Genomic DNA, 10,525 nt, shown 5'->3' with positions numbered 1-10,525 from the left:
GAATTTTCGTTGAAAGCCGTCTTTGGGTTAGATTCCCCCACCCATAACTATCTTACCGTAACTTAAGCCTAACGTTTGATAACCTAACAAAATGAAGTACAACCTTTAGGAACCCGTTAATGACCAACTTAAAATAACTGAGAAGGTGCATACTAGATTTTAATCCTAGAGGTAACCTAGTGACCTACAATTAGGCCGGGAACGCTAATCAAACCCATGTTACTGATCTAAATTAAAACCAGGTAGACTCCCAGAAATTTACTACAATTAAGTCTTCCTGAAAACAAGTACCATTGATGACAAATATTGTATTTTTTATGAATATATGTTTCAAGATACATTTTCCTAGAAAGGAAAGAAGCTGATCTCGGATCTAGGGTTGTCTTAATCATTTCCCAAGATTCTGAGCTCCAAGCTATGCTTTAGAAGCTGCTTTAAAAAAATTTTTTTAAATGTTTACCTGACTTCTACATGATTAAGTTGTAATAAATGTAAGGCAAACACTTACACTAAAAATATTTTCTATGGTTTAAGCCATTTTGTTCAGATTGAGATGTTATTTCCTTAATAATTATTTTTCTAGAGGCAATTTTAATTCCTTTTTAACAATCTCAGTATTCACATATATTTAAACAATAGTATTAAGGTAAGTAATGCAAATTAGAAATCGTGTTTTAAGTAGCAAGTTGTTTTGTAGATTTTTATGATGCCTTGTAAAAGTTGCTCATTTTTTGCCCCCACAGCTTTCCTGGGCACATAGGCACGTTTTTATCTTCAGAAGGGAAACTGAGCTGGGAGGCAAAGGATCATGATTTGCAGTGACTGGTAACCCCAGCAAATGTAATGCATGTAGGATAATCACATTCTGCAATGTGTCTACCACAGGTCAGTGATTTCTTCCAGCATATACTCAAATTACAATGGGCAGACCAACAAAGTACTGAGCTCTCTCTTTGCAAGGCCACAACTGATGGGTTTATTCTACCCTATTTCAATTAGTAAATTATCCTGTTAAAATTTTTTTTTCTCCTGTTAAATCGTTACTTTGCTAGTTGAAGAGTCTAGCTCTAGCCTGACAGTACTAATACTTTTTTAAGCCTCCAGAGTAACTAGGACTATAGGACAAGCCTGGCTAATTTTTGAAATGTTTTTGTAGAGACAGGGGTCCTGCTGTGTTGCCCAAGCTCGTCTCAAACTCCTGGCCTTCCAAAGTGCTGGGATTACAGGTGTGAGCCACCTCTCCTGGCCTGTACTAATACTTCTTAAGAGGTAGTTTTTGCTGTTCTGACTGAAAAGGGTCAGAGTTGCAAGGGCTAGATTTGTACTCCACCTAACTAAGGTGGAATACATAGTAGGGTCTGCAGGTTCTGACAGCTGCCCTATGGTATGAGGATAGCTGGGCCGCTAGGGCCCTGAAGTGGATCCTCAGAGGACACAGGATCACTGATATTTGAAGATAATATTCTTCTACCGAAGTTTGATGTGAATAGAGTATAACACTGGAGTCTCAGCTACCTGAGGATGCCCCACTGGAACTGCTTTTTCCATAAGACCTTTGCCCCAGAAATTTTCCTGGTAGTTTAATCCTTACAAACAATAACTCATCCTACTTTTTCCCACAAGCAAAAAACAAGAAAAAAACAACCAGTCACCTGTTGAGTCTGAAAGTTGTTTTAAATATACAGTACTATGCCTTACAGGCCGACATTCAAAATATGATTCACAAAGAACTGCATTCTAGATGCCGGCAATTTATGTTCCCCTGAGCAAAAACACAAACACTTTCATTCTTTTTCATTAATTATCTTTTTCTCATCCTTGTTTTGTTGAGCTAGGCAGGAAAAACTACACCCCCCCCCCCCCCCCCCGTGTCACACACACATACACAACCATCAGTGAGTTAGCTTTGATTCTCACCCCTCTGGCTAGAGAGTGCTTTGTCTCCTCCCTCCTCTGAAACCTGCTACAGCTACACTTTCCACTGTCACAGGTGTCTTTGCTCCCTCCAGCCAGGGTTCTGACCTTCTTTGACAGAAGAGCCCTGAAGGTGGAAGAGGCTTAGTTCTCCTTCCATGCAGTGCTTGGAAAGTTACTTCTTTTCTGCTCATAAACATGGCTCTACTCCCTTTTGTTTAAGAAAACTCCGCTGAACACTTCCAAGCTCCTTGCTGCTCACTCTTCAGCACAGGATCTGTTTCATATTTCCTTCATACTTCTCACATTCTGCCATCATGCTGTCCCGGAAGAACTGTGTCCTTGATGCAGAGCTGGCCAATTCTGACTATTCTTTTTGGATACTTGGCTTCATTCCCTACAGATTTTCACTATTATTGTTAGGCATCTTTTTTAACTGTTACTATGTTTCCCAAATTAGGAGCTCTAGGTGTTCCACTGATTGGACATGGTGTAAGAGGGGCCTTCTTCCTCAGTTCTTGCATCATATATAGCCCCTCCTTTTTTCCATCCATCCCGACGATCCCTCAGAGATCAGGTCCTTGCTTTCATCATCTTCCAATTATATGGCCAAGCTGCTTGGGACATTGAGCAATCACAAAATTTCGTGAATGCCGGATCCGATCCCGTGGACTCCAACTGTGCATAATGCAGGCTTCCCTGGTGGGACACTGCGCATATTCCTCCTCTCTCCCTCCTAATCCTCTTTTCCTTTCATTGACTTACCCCAACGCCACAATTTATTACCACTTTCTTTTTTTGTCTCAGTTTGCACTTACAGGCCCTGATCAACTCTTAAGACTGGCTACTTTTTATTGCAGACCCAGGGACCCAGAGCAGCCATGCTACAGATGCTTTCTGTCAGATTTTGGAGACATCACAATCTCCATGGAATTTCCCCATTTTGCTTCCCACAGAAATCCTTTTATTCCCATTTTATGCCTAATGAGACACCTTCTATTTAAGTTTGGGCTACAGCTGGGAAGCAGTAAGGACAACTGGTCATGGGAAGCAACAGATCATCCCGGGAAATGCCTATCTGTCCCTTTGGTGTTTACTATTAATGTTAAAAGACCCTCTTTTAAGGCCTCCACCATCCAAAACTTGTGTGTGCTCGGCAGCTCTGCATATCACTGTTACAATGGACCCAGCTAGACTGGGCCCGATTTCAGGGATACTCAGGTTCCTGGAAATGCCAAGTGCAGCCCTCTATTCCTCCTCCGGGATGCCCGGTTTCAAACTCCTGCAGGAAGTTGTTAGGGGCCCCAAGGACACTTGGGTGCTGGTTGGACCGACAGATGACCAGGGATTCACTAACAAGGTCCTTGTTCCCTTTCTTACACGTTTTCGCTCCCAGAGGAATAGAGAGAAGCACTGGTGGGTAATTCTCAGTCCATTCCTATGGACTCCCCTTTAGGTTGCGTCCTGAGTAACTGGGGAACCTTTTAATTGGATGGGATATAAAAGAAAAAGCTTATTTTCTTTTGTAATACCACTCTGCCACAATGTGAGTTAGGAGATGGACAGATATGGCCTGAACATGGGGCTCTAAATTATAACACTATAATACAATTAGATTTGTTCTGTGAGAACAAAAAGTCATAAATTCCTTACGTCCAGGCTTTTATAGCTCTGTATCAGAACCCAGACCTCAGGAAAACCTGCCAGATTTTGTATATATATGTTTCTTCCTGAGACCCAGCAGGAAGAAAAGCCCGATATCGTTAATGACCTCCCTCCTTGGGAATATCTCACCTATTAGCTAGGCTCCCAAGGCCACGGGACCAAACCCAGATCAGAGACCAAAACAGGATCTGTTTCCACCCAGAACTCAGCCCTGCGTGACTAACCAGGATGGAACCTCTTATCATCCTAATCTGCCAGCCAAATTGTTTTCTCTAAGGGAAGTGACAAATAGGGATGCTGGGACCATTCAAGTGCACATCCCTTTCTCCATGACCAACCTGGTGCAATGTAAGCAAAAGTTAGGTAAATCTTCTGAAGACCCTTCTTGCTTCTTAGAAGAATTCCAGACCTTGTCATTGTCTTTTGAATTGACCTGGGGGGATATACATGTTATTCTATCTACCTGTTGTGCCCCCAAAGAGAAACACCACATTTGTGACACAGTTCAGGCCCATGCTGACAATTTAGCAGTTGGGCAGCCTGGCCAATATGCCGTAAGGGCCACTGCTGTACCTAGCAAAAACTACCAATGAAATTATCAAAGGGACAGGACAGGTGGACTTAAGGAGGAGGGGGGACCATGTGCTTCTTTGCTTTCAGGAAGGAATAAAGAAATGTATTATGAAACCTATAAATTATGACAAAGCCAGAGAAATAACTCCAGAACCATGGGAGAACCCAGCCCTTTTCCAGGGATGATTGATTGATGCCATCAGAAAATATACAAATGTAGATCCATTACTCCCCTGAGGGCCAAATACATATATGTGACCCATTTATAAACCAGTCAGCCCCTGATATCCACAGAAAACTACAAAAGCTGGCCATAGAACCCCAAATTCCTACTCACCAGCTATTAGACAAGGCCTTTGAGGTATTTAATAACAGAGATGTAACTGAAAAGGGAGAAAAAACCCAACATGAGAGGCAGCTAGATTAATGACAAGCCCACCTATTGGCTATTGCTATTAATAGCAAACTGCCATCCTCTAGAAAACTCATAATGGCCCTTAAACTGGAGAAAGAGAATGCGGCCTCAAAGGATGGCTGCTTTAAGTGCAGGGAGTTGGGACACTGGAAAAAGGATTGTCCTCAAAACAAACCCCTAGGGCCCTATCCACTATGCAAACAAAAGAGACACTGGAAGAGGGACTCTTCCCCTCCCAAAGCGGGGATGAGAGTCCCGGTGTCATGGTGGCAAGTTTGGACTAAAGGGGCCCAGGGACTCTAAAGGCTACCAACACTAACTTCACTGTCATTGATGAGGAGCCTTGGGTAACCATAGAGGTGGCAGGTAAGAAAACTGACTTCTTAATTGATACAGGGCCCAGTTCTCTGTCCTGACTGCTCATGCTGGACCACTCTCTGATAAGAACTGTGCTATTGCTAAGGTGGATGTAATACTCAAAATTAGGAGATTCACCCTGCCTTTAAATTGTAGAATTAGGCCGGGCACAGTGGCTTAAGCCTGTAATCCTAGCACTCTGGGAGGCTGAGGTGGGAGGACTACTTGAGGCCAGGAGTTCAGGGACCAGCCTGAGCAAGAGCGAGATCCCATCTCCACAAAAATAGAAAAATTTGCTAGGCACGGCAGTGTGCACCTGTAGTTGTAGCTACTCAGGAGGCTGAGGCAGGAGGATCGCTTGAACCCAGGAATTTGAGGTTGCAGTGAGCTATGATGAAGCCACTGCACTCTAGCCCAGGTGACAGAACAAGACCTTGTCTCAAAAAAAAAAAAAAAGGGTATTATGATCTCTCATAGTTTCTTAGTGTTATCCCTGAATGTCCTACTCCATTGTTTGGACAAGATTTAATGAAACTCCTTGGGGCAACCCTGCATTTTATAATTCCAAAATCCCAAGGGCCTGTATTATTAGCTCAGGCCTCAGTCTTAGATCAAAACATCCTTGCCGTGTTCCAATTGCTAGTTGACCCACAGGTCTGGGATGGAGGGACCCCCGGGGAGGACAGAAACTACTAAACCAGTTCTAGTCTCTCTGAAAGCCAAGAATGCATTCCCCAATAGATGCCAATGTCCCCTCAAGCCAGAAGCTAAAAGAGGACTCCAACCTTTAATAGATAAGTTTCTGCAACATGGCTTCTTGGTCCCCTGTCAGTCTCCTTGTAATACTCCCATTTTCCTTGTTCAAAAGCCAGACGGTAGTTATCATATGGTGCAAGACCTGACAGCAGTTAAGGAAGCCATGATCCTAATCAATCCCATTGTTCCTAACCCCTGTACTATACTAACCCATATACCTGAAACACTGTATTGGATCTTCATGATATTTGTTTGTATTAATGCCCCGAATCTCAATTTTTGTTCGCTTTTGAATGGACTTCTTTGGGTCCCCCCCCCCCCACACACACACCCAACAATATGCTTAGACTGTACTGCCGCAGGGCTTCTGGGAAAGTCCCCATCCTTTTGGTAACACGCTTGCCCAAGACATTAGGGAGTTAAGACTACCAGAAGGAGCTATTTTACAGTATGTTGATGACATACCAATCTGCAGCCCTACTAAAGAAATTTCAGATAAGAATACCATACAAATTCTCAACTCCTGGGGAAGAGAAGAGGGTCCCCTTGGCCAAGAGGGATATTAATCTCACGTTGCAAGATTTGTTTATAGTGTCTGGCACACGGTAAGGGCTAAAATATGTAAAATATTACTATAATATTCAAAGTTAGAAACTGTACTCTATTGTACTCGCTTTCAAGACGCAAACAGTCTAAAACCCGTTTTGGAAAAACAGGTTGTACGGTATGTGTCGTACAATTCCTGTGAGAGGACCAGTGGACTGACACGCCCACCCATGCACAGCAGTAATAGTCCACCTTTCTACGCATTATGCACAGTAAGTGACAAAAAACTCACTTTAAAAGGCCAAACAGAATAAATATCAGCCTTATGGCTCTTCAATAGAAACCCTCATCTCTTTGCAGACCAAGGATTACTAAAATAATATTTGAATGAGGAAGAGATAATTCTAGCATTAAAAGCACTTTCAAAAAATGGCGGGACTACACCTAGGTTTACAGAAGTCGGTGGTTTAAAGAGGGAAAAAAAAGAACCTTGACCCCGACGTGATTCGAACACGCAGCCTTCTGATCTGGAGTCAGACGCGCTACCGTTGCGCCACGAGGTCCTGCTGGGCTGTGGCTCGTGCCGTTTCTTAGGACTCGGATAACTCGGCATTTCTTTGAGGAGCACGCCGCTTTTTCTTCCTTTTACCCTCTTCCCCTCCATCAGTATCTGTCGGAGCTGGAGACTGTTCTTTCACTGCCCAAACTTTCCTGACAGCCGACCCCCTACCAAGCTCGGAACACAAGGAACTGAGGCGCGACAATGGGCTTTCCCATTTAGTAGGGTCCCCAGGGTCAAAGGAAATGGGTCCTTCCTGTCTAGCAAGCGATTTCCGTTCTTACCCGCCCTGTCCCCGCCCCGTTAGGCGCGGAGACTCCGCCTTCTCTCTCCGCTCCCCCCACGGGTTCTGCGCTCTGAGTTCTTGACCGCGAGTTATCGGGCTGGGCGCCACTGCGCACGCGCAAGCCTTTGCCAGATGGCTGGGGGCAAGTGTGGAGGCTTCTCAGATCGTTTTCTTTTTCCCTTCCCTCTTCTGCCAACAAAATAAAGCACTTTCTGTTAGGGGTGGCTTTCATTTCATAGTAAGCACGAAGCTTAAAAGTCACCATTTTGAAAGGACATGGGTGTGCACTTAAGAAAGAGGTCTTAGCGTATTATGTTTGACAGGACCGCCGTGCAATAAGGGCAGTGGGTCAATAAAAGGGCACTACCTCCCCGTCGGGGAATTGAACCCCGGTCTCCCGCGTGACAGGCGGGGATACTAACCACTATACTAACGAGGAGCCGTTATGCTTGTGTTTCCTGGATATCACTTCAGGGATACTGAGGCCCCTCTGGAGCTCGTCTGCTTTCCGGCTGCCGAAGTGTGGAAACCCCACTCTTGGAACCGCTGCTTGGCTTGTTATCCTCTCTGGGCGCCTTGGACTCTTTTTGTTGGTGGAGAGAAGAAAAGGTTTAGAATAAATGAAGAAAATACACTTTAAATTTAACGTTGATAAATTGGGCGAAAATAGTTTCCCAGGGCTCTTTACGCTTTCCAAATGATTTAGGTCGCTGGCGTGAGTTTTGTTTTTGTTTTTGTTTTTAAATCGTGAATGAATATGTGAGTTGCAGCAGAACTTCACCCTCATAAATGTATATTTTCATCCTGAACTTGAAGTTCAAGGATTCATCTGGTTGCCAGATGTCTCGGACAGTAGGAGTTGTCCCACAGTCTCGTGCCTGTTCAATTTCTAAGCTTTCATAACACAAAAGCGCTCACGCATTTGACCAGCTGTGGTCAAATGAAGTTTTATCACCTGACTTTTCCTGGGTCGCTTTCTCTCCTGAGGCGTCTACAGTTTATTTGAAAGTGACAGAAATAAATAAGTACATGCTTAAATAATAATACATTTAAATAACCCAGATCAAGGACGTGCCAATGATTAACCCTAGGGTTAGGAAAGTGTACTAATAGGATAGCGCGTATCATCCTAAGCCTTTTCATAAACAGGATCAAGCCTCTGGGTCGGGGGTAGGGGGAGGGTGGCTCATCTGTAAATGTTTTACTTTGTCTGTAAATAGCGTATATATACCCCAGATCAACTGACAGGGTTGAAAGGGTTTCATTACAGAACTTAAGGAATCCGTTGTTTATAGTGCGCTATGAATAAATGTATTTTTATAGATCATAGATCACGTGGTATTTTTCACCTGATGAAAGGGATAATTTGTTTAATGCAGATTGTAAACAAATGGCAATTGCTGAAGCCTGTTTTGTCTTTTTTCTTTCTTTCTTTCTTTCTTTTTTTTTTTCTTTTTCTCTTAAATACACCAAAGCCTCAAAAAACCAGTCCTGGGGCCTCTTTCCACTCTAATCCTCCAATAACTCTTGTGAGGTTCAGAGGGCACTGTGATAACTATGATGATGTCCTTTAACTGGTAAGATTTAAGGAACTTGTCCCAGGTCTCCCTGTTGGTGGAGTTGCAGGGCAGTGGGACTCCAGGTCTCCTGAATCACATTTGCCCCCTGTTCCACACTGTGGGAGAAGCAGCTTAATCTTTGTCTCTCCAGAAGAGACAACATCCTCTCCACTGAAACTCTGGTCAAGCTAAGCCAGTGTACACACACACACACACACACACACACAGACACGTGTTGCCACTGCTCCTTTTTTTTCCTCCCTTGGGAAACTAAGAAGCAGCCTGAGTCAGCGGAGATCAGGGAGCAGGGAACTCAGCAAGCACCTGCTGTCCACCTTCCTAAAATGGAAAGGAAAAGAGAGGGCAATTATCCTGAACAGGGTAAGGGAGTTCAGAGATTTCTCGCTGTCAGCATCAGGAGAAAGTAAAGGTTAAAATCTGACCGGCGGTATAGAGGGCACAGATCTCTCTTTGGAGGTAAATGGCATGACGGCATTTGGTGTTATTCAAAGTTTCAAATCTTGCTCTACCTAAAGAACTATATTGCTTATCACATCTTGTAAAATGATTCACTTTCATTTCATTTGCTCAACATCCCTGTGAGGTCAATAAGGCAAGTATTTTCTATTTTACAGCAGGATAAAGAGAATCTCGTGCAAGGTCATACAGATAGGAAGTGGTGAAAGGCCAGAATCACCCAACTTCTGACTGTGAATCCTGTTTAATTTTCATCCTGCTGCACAGTTCCATATGTATACACACACACACACACACACACACAAATAAATGTATAATATGGAGAGAAAAACTTTATAAATAGTATCAACATGTGTCATACTTGTTCCTATATTAATATTTGCTAATTATTCGGAAGTCACTGTAGTTATTCGTTCACTTTTTTAAAAAATTGCAATGGGGTCTCCCTATGTTGCCCAGACTGTTCTCAAACTCCTGGGCTTGAGCGATCCTCCTGCCTCAGCCTCCCAAGTAGCTGGGATTATAGACATGTGCCGTGGTACCTGTCTTCATTGACTTATTGAACCTAAAATGTACTAGACATTGTTTTAGCTGCATAGGGAGATTTTAGTGGATAAATATTGTTCTTATAGAACTTTTATTCTCACAAAGAAAGACAATAAACAATGAATATAATAAATAAATAGATGAATATGTTAGACAGTGATAAGAGCAGAAGTAGAGGCCAGGCATGGTGGTTCATGCCTGCAATTCTAACACTCTGGGGGGCCAAGGCAGGAGGATAGCTTGAGGTCAGGAGTTCGCGACCTCATATCTATCAAAAGTAGAAAAAAAATAGAAAAAAATATTAGCCTGGCATAGTAGTTTGTGACTACAGTCCCACCTACTGGGGAGGCTGAGGCAGGAGGATCACTTGAGCCCAGGAGTTGGAGGTTGCAGTGAGCTGTGATGATACCACTGCACTCTAGCCAGACTAGTGAAACTCTGTCTCAGGGTTGTGGGGTGGGGTGGGGATGGGGGCAGAAATAGAAAACAAAATAGCAGAGTAAGGGGATTTGGAGAGTGGCAAGTTAAATAGAACGGTCAAGGTAAGCCTCATGAAGAAGTTAACATTTGAGCGGACTTGAATGAGATAAAAGATATTGTAGAGAAGTGATTGTAACAACCTTGGCTTTTATTCTGAGGGAAATGGGGAGCCAATGTAGGCTTAAAAATTTTTTTATTGATACATAATAATTGTACATATTTATGGGGTACATGTGATATTTTGATACATGCATACAATGTATACTGATCAAATCAGGGTATTTAGGATATCCATCACCTCAAACATATATTTGTGTTGGGAACATTTCAAATCTTCCAGCTATTTGAAATATACAGTAAATTATTGTTAACTAGTCACCCTACTGTGCTAT

At 43.1% G+C, this 10,525-nt stretch overlaps 2 non-coding genes across 2 annotated transcripts; both read right to left on the bottom strand.

Moving 5' to 3' along the window:
• Window positions 1–6,717: 6,717 nt before the first annotated feature.
• TRNAW-CCA (transfer RNA tryptophan (anticodon CCA)) lies at window positions 6,718–6,789 on the bottom strand. Its single transcript has one exon. It is a non-coding gene; the product is annotated as a tRNA-Trp (tRNA).
• A 649-nt stretch (window positions 6,790–7,438) lies between these two features.
• Window positions 7,439–7,510, bottom strand: TRNAD-GUC (transfer RNA aspartic acid (anticodon GUC)). Its single transcript has one exon. It is a non-coding gene; the product is annotated as a tRNA-Asp (tRNA).
• Between the last annotated feature and the right edge of the window lie 3,015 nt (window positions 7,511–10,525).

Source organism: Eulemur rufifrons, chromosome 16 (assembly GCF_041146395.1).
Source record: "Eulemur rufifrons isolate Redbay chromosome 16, OSU_ERuf_1, whole genome shotgun sequence".
In the NCBI taxonomy this organism is placed as follows: Eukaryota; Metazoa; Chordata; class Mammalia; order Primates; family Lemuridae; genus Eulemur; species Eulemur rufifrons.
The sequence above is the reverse complement of the archived record's forward strand: the minus strand, read 5'-3'. Positions and strand labels throughout refer to the sequence as shown.